General features: G+C 42.8%; 1 long non-coding RNA gene across 2 annotated transcripts in view; it reads left to right on the plus strand.

Moving 5' to 3' along the window:
- The window catches only part of LOC107544698 (uncharacterized), a 160,593-nt gene that overhangs the window by 93,867 nt on the left and 54,012 nt on the right, over window positions 1–12,714 (plus strand). The gene's annotated exons all lie outside the window — the stretch shown is intronic.

The raw sequence follows: 12,714 nt of genomic DNA on the forward strand, positions 1-12,714 counted from the left end.
GGGACCTCAGACGCGGTTCGCTAACTCGGCGCAGCGAGGCTTCCTGCCCGAGGTCGGCGGCAGGAAAATGCACGTGCAAACCCAACACGGGGTAGGGCGTCCCGCCGGAGTCCCCAGCCCGGACCCCGGACCGACCGCAGCTCCACCGCGCGGGTCGGGCGCCGCGGGGGCGGGGTGGCCAAGCGGGGCCGGCAGGAGCCGGGGGTTTCCCTCGCCCTGGGTTCCCGCCTACCCAGAGAAGGCGACCGAGGGCCGCAGCCGCTGGTCCCCCCGGACTCAGCGCCCAGAGGAGTCAGTTCGCCCCCCCCCGCCGCCCGCGCTCTGTCTCCGGTGTTGGGGAGGCGCACCCGCCCCTCCGGGCGCCGCGGTCCCGAGTCCATCTCTCCGTCCGTCCGGGCGCCCCAAGCGGCGCAGCGCGAGAGGCCGCGGGACTCGGGCCGCGGCGCAGGCGGCCCGGGGACCGGGGCGCGGGGTCCTCACCGTCACCTCCGCGAGCCGCGGCAGCCGCTCCGCGCGCCTCGGCTCCTGCACTATTGTTTCCGGCCGCCGCGGGGGCGCCCGCCGCGCGCCCGGCCCCGCCCCCGCCCGCCCGTGCCATCCTCCGCAGGCTGCGGGGGGGGCGGCGCGGCTGGGGGCGAAGCCGCGGGCTCGCGCGGCGGCTGCGGGCCCCGGGCGTCGCCTCCCGTCCCGACGCGGGGCCCCCTACTCGGATGCTGTCGCGCCGCCGCGCCGCTGCCCCGGGTCTCCTGCGGTCCCTGGGGCCCGCGCCTCGCCCGCCCCCGCCGCCCGCCAGCGGTGGCGGAGCCCATTGCCACCCCTCCCCTAGTAGTGGAAACTCCTGCCCCGGGGCGGGGGCCGCGGGGTGCGGGGCGGAGGAGTGGCGAGCGGAGGCGAGAAAGGGGCGGGCGTGCGTGTGGGGACTTTGCTTGAAATCCTCAGACTGAAACGAACAGTGCCATTGAACTTTGGTGCCAGCCGGAACTCTTACTGAGGGAAAAGTTCGCATCTCAAGTTTCATAATTGAGGGATAGTACTGAATACAGGATCATATATTTTACATCTTATTTTTAAAATGGGGCGCCCCTCTCCTAATATGGCACATTCCTGCACGCCCACGGGGATGATCCCGGAGCCCCACCTCTGAATTTAGGTCCCGCTCCTTTTTAAAAAATGTGCTCTGTAAGGGCTCGTTTTGCTCACTTTGCTTGACATTTTAAGTCATTCTTTTTTCTTTCTCGGTTATAGTTGACGCAAGTGCTTTCACTTACGTTTTCTATTGTAATCCTCACGGTAGCCTGGAGTGGAGGAATGAAAACAGTCCTCTCCCTGCAGCCCGGAGGCGGCAGCCTAGATGAGCAGGAACCTAGCTGGTTCTTGAACCCAAGGCTGCTGGTGTAAAATCAGTTCTTTTTCCAGAGCATCCTATGCACCTGAACTGGTCACATTCACGGATAGGAAGTGGGCTGGGTTGTCAGTCTACATGTAACTAATGGGAGGAGTGGATTCCATAGATGTGGGGACTTTATAGACCAAATTGTCACTTGATAAAAATCATCAATGCGATCTGTGTTCTTGCTGCTTAAAGTGTAGTAGATGTACCAGCAACATCCACATCACCTGGTATCTTGTTAGACATGTAGAATATCAAGTCTCACCTGAGGCTGAATCAGTACCTGCATTTTAACAAGGCCTTCATCAATATTTGAGACGCACTAACTGAAATGGAAAAGTATGTATTTTCTATTTGAATTTCTCATTTTAGGGAAATGTCTTGTTTGACTGGATTCTACCCATGTTTTCAATAAGGGTGTTTTCTAAAATTCCTAACAATTTCCTTGTAGCAAAACAAGTACTTTTCAATTCTCAGAGTTATTTTTCTGTGGCATTTAACCTTGTTAACTATCCTGAAAACTCTCTTCCCTTGTTTTTGTTTTAAAGGCAATATATTGAGGTATAATTTACAGAAATAAGATTTTCCCATTTTAAAAGTACACTGGTTGAGTTTTGAGAAATGTATATACTATATAACCACAGCCTAAAAAAAAAAGATGTAGAACATTTCCACAGCCCCCAAATTCTCTTCTGTCTCCTCCTAGGGGGATAATCCCCAACCTCTGATCTAATGTGTATCACTAAAGGCAAGTCTTACCTCTTCTAGAACTTCATAAACATTGAATTAAAGGGTATGTATTCTTTTGTGATTGGCTACTCTCAGCATTTTTTGGGATTCACAGTGATGTTTTGTAGCAATAGTTCCTCTTTATTGCTGAATAATATCCCACAATTTGTTTATCCATTCCCATACTGATGAACACCTGAGTTATTTCTAGTTTTGGGACTATTATAAAAAAGCTGCTGCGAATATTCATGTAAAAGTATTTTTGTGTGCTTATGTTTTCTTTCTTGTAGGTAAATACCTGGGAGTGGAATTGCTCAGTTATATGATAAGTGTATATTTACTTTTAAAAGAGATTGCCAAACTGCTTTCCCAAGTGGCTATACTATTTTACATTTAGGGCTGTTATGTCTTCTTGATGAATTGACCCTTTCATCTGTACAAGTTCTTTTTATCTCTGGTAATAGTTTTTCCTCCTGAAATCTACTTTCTCTGGTACTAATATAGCCACTTCTGCTTTCTTATGATGTTTCCATGTGTATCTTTTCCCCTTTTTATTTTCACCTGCTTTCTCTTCAGATTAATATATTTTTTTTAGACAACATAGTTGTTTTTCTTTTTGATCCAGTCTGACAATTTGTGTTTTAATTGGTGTGTTTAATTCACTTACATGTAATGTAACTATTGATATAGATGGGATAAAGTCTACTATCTTGCAAATTGTTTTCTATCTGTCCTATATGTTCTTTGTTCCTTTTTCCTCTTTTCATTCCTTCTTCAGAGTAGTTGATTTTACTTTTTTTAATATTTTGTCTCCTAATTTTATCTCCTATGTTAGCTACCTTACGTATATATATATATGTTTTGATGGATATATTTATGTATTTTGGGGCTGCAAAATCTAGGGTTTTTGAAATAATATTATGCCATTCTGAGATAATATTATACCATGTTATGTAAAATATAAGAAGCTTACAATAATGCAGGGGTGGGCAAAAGTATGTTAATAATAAATAATACAATAATAAATAAATAATAATCTAAGAATAAACTGTTTCATGTACTCACAACTGTAAGCCTACTTTTGCCCACTCCTCTATATTTCTCGACTCTGATTATTTATTATTGTCATGTAGTTACTTCACATATGTCATAGATTCCAAATACATTGTTATTTTTTCCTTAATCTTTATATCAACCTGTATATCCAGATTTTATCTGCTATCATTTTCCTTCACCTGAAGAACTTTATTAGTTTTTGTAATGTTCTGTTGGTAACAGTTTTCTTAAATGTCTATTTTTCTTTCGGTTTTAAAGGAATCATTCTGTAGATGTAGAATTCTAGGATGATAGATTTTTTTTCTTTCTGTCTTTTAAAGATGTTGTTCCATGTTCTTTGAGATTGCATTATTTCTGATAAGAAGTCAGCAATACAGTTGACCCTCGAACAATGCAGAGGTTAGGGGAACCGACTACCTGCTCAGTTGAAAATCCACTTATAACTTTTGCCCTGGCCTGCAGCCAAGGTGCGTGCCCTTGACTGGGAATTGGACCTGTGATCCTTCAGTGCGTTGGCGGACACTCTAACCACTAAGCCAAACTGGCTAGGGCTATTATTATTTTTGCAAAGAATTTTCTCCAACTAAAGTCAGAGAGATGCCCCAGAGGGGTAAGTCAGGGTGGTTGGAAGTGTAAGAGGGATTTGAGTCACCATTGCTTTAGGAGCAAAGATAGACCCCAGCTGTCAGTCAGGAAGGGACTTCAGCCCTTAAACTACAAGTAACTGAATTCAGCGCACAAACTAAATGGGTTTGGAAATTCATTCCAATATCCTGCTGGCACCTTTATTTCAGCCTTGTGGAATTCTAAACAAAAGATTCAACTGAATCATGCTGTACCTGGACTTCTTACCTACAGAACTGTGAGATAATAAATGGGTACTGTTTTAAGCCATTAAATTTGAGTTAATTTGTTATGGTAGCAATTGTAAAACTAATACATTGAATGGACTTTTAAAGAGTGTTGGGCTTTGTTTTGGGAGGCTGTTAACTCTAGTAGCTGATCAGCCTGATCCTTTTGAGGCTCATTTTAGAACTCCTTTTGTTATAAGGATTGTCTAGACCCTTCCTTAAGAAGTGGCCTAGGTTTTCAGTTGTATGTCACAATCTTCAATAAAGTTTCTATACTCATGTTGGATAAAACTCAAATGACCCTTTTCCCTGTGAATTCCAGCAGTTAGTTGTTCAGATTATAGCTCACCAGTAATTCTTTTTTTCCTCTGGTAGTTAATTTTTGCCTACCCTCTAGTATTCTGAAATTCTTCCTATGTATAGTTCTTTCTTTCTAACACTCCTTATTGCAAATTCCAGATATCTCATAATTCTCAAATTCAACCTTTGTCTTCGCAGCCCAGCTTTGTTTGGATCTCCCTATGTGGACCATGGTCTGAAAGTACTTTCAGCCATAAAATCAGGACAATTGTAGGCCTCACTTCATTTGTTTCTTTTCTATTTAGGATCACAGTTTTGCTCTTCCTGTGTCCCAGTGTCTGAAAATAGTTATTTCATATATTTTTCCTGTTTTCTAACTTTTTAACTGATATTCTGGTACTCCTTACTCCATCCTGGCTAGAATCCCTTGTTCTTTTTGTCAGTGAATTCTGCATTCACTAAACAAGAGCTTCTTTGCCGATCTCTTTGCTTCCAATCTAGTTTTTTCAGTCCATCATTCAAAGTCTATTCTGAAATAAACAGATGAAATCCCCTCTTTAAAAACTTGTCATGGCTTCTTGCTTTCCTCATAACAGTAATACATAAATCTATTTAGCATCTAGACAGTTATAGTTTCCAGTTTCATTTAATAAAACCTAACTTATTTATTTGGATAGTCAAGGATTTTATTTTTAACTGCAATCCTTTCTAATCTAGTAACTCAGTAAAATGGGCAAAAATGTGTTATAAACTGTTCAGTGATATATGAAGATTGGGCATATAATTGGTTCTTGACCAAAAACACACATTACCTTGACTTTAGGCTTAAATCAGCTAGGAATCCTTTCAGATGCTAGTAACAAAAAACCTGATAACCGTCTCTGAATCAAGTAAGATTGTATTTGTTTCAGGGAACAGATCAGAGGAACCACTGCATGCAGTGGTTCGCTGGCTCATTATTGTCAAGACTACCTACCCTCTCTGCAGCTATTCTGGCTTTCCTCTCAAGAGTGCAGAATGGCTGCCCTACATTAGGCAACGTATTTTCTTCCAGGCAAGAATATAGATAGAGATGGAAGAGGTAGGGAGAAGTGGGAGAGGAAGCTGTCTCTTTTGATTTTTGCAAGGAAAATCTTTCCTGAGAGACCCCAGCAGATTTCTGCTTATACCTGATCACAGAACTTACATGACAACAACAGATTCTGGGAAAGTGAGTATGTAGTTTTTTAAGCCTGTGTGACAGAAAGCAAGGAAAGATTAGGTGAATTAACCAGCAGTGACTGCTAGAGAGTTTACATAATTTTCTTTTCTGAAAAATCACATTTATATCTGCTATGGTGAAAATAAACTTTATTCATCATTCAAACGAATGTCTGCTACAAAAACTTCTCTCGTCTTCTTACTTTTCTGAATCCCCACAACTCCTGTTTATGCCACTACTATTTTTGGTCATTTTTTTGGCATGGTCTCATTTTAAAGTGAAGGATTCAGTATGCATAGTATATCTATCCATCCATCTCTCCTGCTACTATCTCAGCTCCTCTTCGTGTGTGGTTTCATTCGTTGCTGTTGCAGATGTGCTTCATCCATTTGGCCTGGAAGATTGGCACCCACAGCCCCAGGCTAAATGGGTATCACCCATGACCTTAAAGGTATCACATCTAGTGCTTCTAGTACCATGACCTTAAAGGGACCAGAAACTCAAGATGTGTGCATAGCCAATTGCATTATTATTTCCACTTCTTCAAACCCTGCCCCTGTCATGTGGCTTTATAGTTCACTACAGTGGGCAGAATATGTTTCCCACCCCAATGAAATGTTAATGAACATGACATGAGCCGACCTTAAATGTATTTGTGTGGTTTAGCGTGGCTTCTTGTGCCTCTGCCATATGTCACGAGAACTTCACCCAGACAGTTGCTGGTCCAGGGAGGATGAGAGGCTGCCCAGCTAGCAGCCTAAAGCTGGGTAGGCTTAGCTGGCCTATAGACCCTCGATAGACGCTTGTTGTAAGCACTGAGTTGTTATCCCTCCTGCAGGGATAGCTGTTCATACGGCTGGATTCTGAATCGCCATGATTAATACATATGCTCTTTTCTGAATCAGTTACAATGGCTAGTATTTTATTTTAACATGTCATACCTTACAAAGGGTGCTTCTGTCGGTTAGGATTAGGATTCACTGCAAGTAATATAACAGTGGCTTTAAAGAGGACTTTATTTTTCCTCTTGCGTTCAAGTCTAGAGGTGGACAGTCTAGGGTGGACGTGGTGTCTCTGATCCACAGCCCTCAGGCACGCATGCTGTAGCTTTCTGCTTTGTCATCCCCAGGGTGTGGGTCTTATCTTTGTGTGCAAGAAATAGGCCCTTTCGCTAGAACCACATTCTGAACAGCAGGGTGGAGGGGGTAAGAAGGCTGAGCAAAGAATATAGACCAGCTGCTCTTTAAGGGTATTTCTCAGGAGCTGCTGCATCACATTTCTGTTACCCCTACCACTGTAGCTGAAAGGAAAACTTGGGATCAGGTCTTTATTCCACCATCTACATGCCCAGCTGAAAGTCGGGGCTTCTCAAAGAGGGAGCATAGATATTGGAACAGATGCAAGCAATCTCTGCACAGCGCTCAACAAACCCTGGAAGGAATGTGTGACTGAATAAATTACATATTTAAAATGAAAATTGGTTAATGAACACTGAGGACTAAATTTTCAGTCCTCGATTTTATGCTGGCTTTAAAGAATTTATTTGAGGTTAAAATACCTATTAAAACTATTTTGCATTTTTAGTAAGCAAGAAAGCAAACTTTATGTTTTAGAATTCTTACATTGCACTCAGATTGAACAGTGTAGTAGACTTATTTCAGTGTTGTGGCCCCATTTTCTAAAAGCCTAATCCTTACAGGAGTCTAAACAGGGTTTTGTGCTGCTGTATTGGAATCCTTCACTCTAAAGAACATGTCTTTCTTAAAATTATGGCTCCTCTTAAGCTTAGACCAGTACGCCTTTGAAAGTTTGAGATACAATATTTGCATTAAAAGGATTTACCACCTATACTTTCAGTATAATGCTGACATTATAGGTAAGCTGTCTGCTGATCCATTGTCCTGTTGTAAAAGCAGAACAAACCAAACCAATTTCTAGTCTGTGTTTAAATTCACTGTTGGCATTGCTGGGAGGAGATTGGGAGTAAACTACAAAGCTATTGATTCTTTTTTTCACTGTGGGCTAAATCCAGTCTTTAGTAATGTGCACAATTCCCACTGTTCCATTCAACGAGATAAAAGGAAAGTTTAGGATTGATGTCTGAAGTTAGAAAAGAGTCGTTTTCATAATATTTTACTAGAAATTTATTTTTGTATTTCATTGTATAAATATCAGATGCCTGGGTGTGGAATATTCAAGCTAGAAATGGAAATTTAGACATATTTCTGAGTTAACTAGTGGTGCACTCATTGAGTTTGAAATAAAATTTAAAGTTTCAGAATTTTAAGTTGTAAATTTTTAGAATGTTCTGTAATTCAGAAAGGTTTGTTGATAGGAAATGATAGCATTAAGGCTAAATGAAAAAAATAGTTGTTTTAAAAAAAATTTCTACTAAGCATTTTACTTTTTCACAAAATTTAAAACTAATTAAAAAAATCTAGTACTTTTTCATTCATTTATTTAACACATTTTAATTAAATGCTTATATGTGAGATACTGTGCCAGGGATTATATAGTAGAAAGCAACACAGAGTCCATACTCTTGAGAAATTTACCACATAGTACAAGAGACAGGCATTAAGTAATTGCTTTTGGAATGGAGTTTTTAATGGCATTGAAATATATTTGCATTTTATTTTATTTTATTATTTATTATTATTTTTTAAATTTATCTTTATTGTTGAAAGTATTACAGGTGTCCCATTTTTCCCCCTATTGACCCTCTCCACCTTGCTCCCACCCCCTCCCAGGCCTTCACCCCATTATTGTCTGTGTCCATGGGCTATGCATATATGCATATAACTTCTTTGGTTAATCTCTTCCCAACCTCCACCCCCTCCTCTCTTCCCTCTGAAATATGATCGTCTATTGCATGCATCAATGTCTCTGGATCTGTTTAGTTCGTCAGATTCTTTTGTTCATTAGCTTCTTAAAGAAGACGTTTCAACTTTTCCTGTAGTACTGGTCTGGTGGTGATGAACTCCTTTAGCTTTTCCTTGTCTGAGAATCTCTTTATCTGACCTTCAATTCTAAATGATAGCTTTGCTGGGTAGAGTAATCTTGGTTGTAGGTTCTTGTTTTTCATCACTTTGAATATTTCTTGCCACTCCCTTCTGTCCTGCAAGGTGTCTGTTGAGAAATCAGCTGACAGTCGTATGGGTGCTCCCTTGTAGGTAACTAATTGCTCTTCTCTTGCTGCTTTTAAGATTCTCTCTTTGTCTTTAACCTTTGGCATTTTAATTATGATATGTCTTGGTGTGGGCCTCTTTGAGTTCCTCTTGTTTGGGACTCTCTGTGCTTCCTGGACTTGTAAGTCTATTTCTTTCCCCAGGGAGGGGAAGTTTTCTGTCATTATTTTTTTCAATTAGGTTTTCAATTTTTTGCTCTCTTTCTTCTCCTTCTGTCACCCCAAAAATATGAATGTTGGGCCTCTTGATGTTTTCCCAGAGACTCCTTATACTATCTTCATATTTCTGGATTCTTTTTTCTCTTTGCTCTTCTGGTTGGGTGTTTTTTGTTTCCCGATGTTCCAAATTGATGATTTTACTCTCAGCATCCTCTGCTCTACTGTTGATTCCCTGTAAATTATTCTTCATTTCAGTTCGTGTAGCCTTCATTTCTGATTGGTACTTTATTATGTCATCAATGGTCTCACTTGTTTTCTTAATAGTCTTACTAATATCCTTGAGCATCCTTATAGCCATAATTCTGAACTCTGTATCTAGTAGCTTGTTGGTTCTATTTCATTTAGTTCCTTTTCTGGAAATTTCTTCCATTCTTTCCTTTGTGACATGTTTCTTTGCCTCCACATTTTGGCTGCTTCCAGGTGTTTATTTCTATGTATTAGGTAGAGCTGCTATGTCTCCTGGGATTTGTAGAGTGGCTTTGTGTAGTAGTTGTCCTGTAGGGTCCAGTGGCTCAGCGTTCCCAGTCACCTGAGCTGGGCCTTCTAGGTGCTCCCCTGTGTGGGCTGTGTGCACTGTCCTGTTATGGTTGAGCCTTGGTTGCTATTGGCATCACTGGGAGGAATTGACCCCCATGCCAATCAGCTGTGAGGACCAGCTGCAACTACAGCCAAAGAACTGCTGTGCTGGAGACACCCCTATGGAGCAGGATTTATTTCAGTGGAACTTCGGTGTTCACCTAGTGTGCCTCTTGAGTGTGTCACTCGTGGATGTGGTAGGGTTGTAATCTAGTGTGGTCTAGTCTGACCACTAGGTGCACTGTCTCTGGGACCTCCTGGGAGGTGCAAAGTCAGCCTCTGCCAGAGCCTTGCCCAGGGCCACCCAGCATGAGCTACACAGCAAACAGTAGTTGGATGCTACTTGTGCTGGGCTTGGAGGTGTCCAGGAGAGGCCAAGCTATGAGCCAAAGCAGCTGCCGCTAGTGCCAGGCCTGGGGCTGCTTATCAAGCCGTATGGGGCCCGCTGCTGCTTGTTTGAGAGATTTTAGGAAAGTCCTAAGCATGAGGCTGGAGAGGCCACTTGCATAGAAAAGCCCTGGAAATGGCCTGGGTGAGCCTGAAGGTGGGGAGGGGCGGGGCCTCCGGGAATCACGGGGCGGGGCCAAAGGCGTGAGTCAGGTGCTGGCGATTCAAGTATGGCGCCTGCCTGCCGGCTGTGGGGGGAGGACTCGCCACAGGAGCCATGGCCTCCGCCAGCCCTTCTGCCTGAGAGGAAGCCTCCCCTCCAGCTCTCGCCCGGATCTCAGGCAGGTTAGTTCCTCCCCGAGTGTCCCGGGTCCTTTCAAGCTGCTGCCCGGCGCTGGGCTCACAGGGAGCGAGTCCGAGTGAGTCCGAGGGCGGGCCCTTTAAGAGGAGCTCCTGGGGCTCCCGCAGCCTTCTCGACGCTCAGCGACAGCCCAAAGTTGTGGGGACTTCTCTTCCTGGCCCTAGAGCCCTGGGCTGGGGGCCTGCTGTGGGGCTGGGACCCCTTGCTCCTCTGGGAAACCCCCACTGCTGAGATTCCCTCCCGGGTTTACCCCGCGGCACCGGGTGTGGGCCTGCGGCTGCAGCTCCTCGATCCAGCCCCGATCCGCCCGCGTCTCCGCCCCTCCTCCCGGTCTCGGTGCTGCTTCAGTTCCCTGGTTGTGGGGCTTCTGTTCAGTCAGATTTCAGGAGGTTCTGAGTGACGGTGGTTCTGTGTTTTAGTTGTAATCTTGATGTGGTTGCGGGAGGTGGCTGGTCCCTCGGTTACCTGTGCGAGGGACCATATTTGCATTTTTGGTAGAGAACCTATATTTGCATTTTAATTGGGAGTTAACTACTAAGATGTCCAGAACATCTAGGCTTCAGCCAGTGGAAGGGAACAGTGTAGAGGAGGCAGATCTCTCTTAAGGCCTGAAGAAGCAGGCACATATCGCATTCACTCATTTCATTCATTTGGTCAAGTAGAGCCGAAAGGATGTATCTCTTTTCTCTAGCCATGGAGAACTGTTCTATGCCAATTATGCAAATTCTGTTTTTCTTTGTCTAGACTAATAATGGACAAGTGACCCAGAATTGACCAGTGAGAGGTAAACAGAGGTGTGGTGGAATGGAGAACCTATGGGAAATAAAACATTTTTTCTGCTCTTTCTATCTGCGATGGGCCCACAATGATTCTATCCTCAGTCACCGTTTGAGGGAGGCATTTTTCTATTGCAACAGGAGGAGTGGCACTAATGTAGGCAATCTTGGCCATATTATTTATTTTCTCTCTAGTCAGATATGAACTCATTGGTGGGGAAGATTATAGGGTTCATGAATCAAGTAAGATTTTCTACTTAGCGATCCTTCTTAAATACCCAGGAAGATGAAACAGACTCTGCTTAGAATGTGACCCACTGTGGCAGCTTAGTATGCTGCTGCAGGCTATTGGTAACATTTGCATCCATGCCTAGGACATAAATTAGAATTACAGATTGTTAAATATTTCAGTGTAATTCATCTGGAAACCTATAGTGTGGTGTGTTTTTTTGGTCTTCAAAAACAAAAGCAAAAAAACCTCTGCAGCTTTATCATCCAAAAGTAGCTATCTAAGATATTAATATATTGAACCTTTTTTTTTTCTGTAAAGCCATTCAATATGTGCAAATGGTAATATTAGCTGCCAAATGAGAGTGTGAGCTTTATACCTAGAACTCAGTAAGGGAAGTTGACTGTACGCAGCTCTTTTTTATAATGAGAGTTCAAATTACAAATGCATGTATGCTCGGTATGAGTCTTAATCCCTCTAAAGTGTGTCATATAATATTAGGTTCACTGGCTTTTTATGTTAGGCTCATTAAAAGTTTATATTGGAAAAAAGTTTATATAGCTAACTCAGGAAAAGGTAGTGACTCAGGGTAGTACATTGACTTACACAGATTTTTGACAGACCTAACAGGTAGATTAATTTATATGCCCGTGGAAACTGTTCAGGAGCTGCTCTTAGTTTGCCTTATTTCTTTAACGTTCATGTCAAGTACCTTTAAGTGTACTCAGTTTTTTTCTCTCTGCTTTAGAATGATTTTGGGATTTCCATTTTTTGTTCCTGTCTACTCTGTGGTCACCAACTTCTCTAATGGCATTTGTTCCCTTTTGGTTTGTGACATAAAAAGGCCTAGGTGTAGTTAAGATGTAGAAGAGAGATTGTAATTTTCATCTTTGATACATGCACACTTGTTATTTTAAAAAGAGGAATGACTCATGTATATGTCTGTGAGGAAAACAAAAAAATAGATGATCAGAAATGTCAGAGGAAATATAGTTAGAAATTAAGCCTGTACCAAAGCATATTCTGATTTTTATGCCTTTCTTCTAAGGAAGTCAAAGTAATTCATATATTACTTATATTCATGATATTCCTACTATTGTACAGGAGCAGATGCCACCTCCTCTTTATATTGTGGCATTGAAGAGTGACTTATCCATAGGACAGAGATGAGAAAGACTCTAAGAGCAGTGAATTTCCCGCCAATCACGAAAGACATATTTTATTCACTAACATTCCAGATACGGTATCCTGCATTGTGTACTGAGTTACTGCAATGCCCACCAGACTGTCTAAAACTCCTGACTCACAAACCTCCATGGGGCTCGCTTAGCATCAGATACAGTGAGAGAGTATAAGGCAAGAAGTGTAACTTGCTAGGAGGGCAGCACTGGGCATCCCTCTTCAGTAAGCCTTTGTGCATCAGTCCTCACATCAATGAAGGGCCTAATCTCT

Source organism: Miniopterus natalensis, chromosome 6, assembly GCF_054644295.1.
Source record: "Miniopterus natalensis isolate mMinNat1 chromosome 6, mMinNat1.hap1, whole genome shotgun sequence".
Lineage (NCBI taxonomy): Eukaryota > Metazoa > Chordata > Mammalia > Chiroptera > Miniopteridae > Miniopterus > Miniopterus natalensis.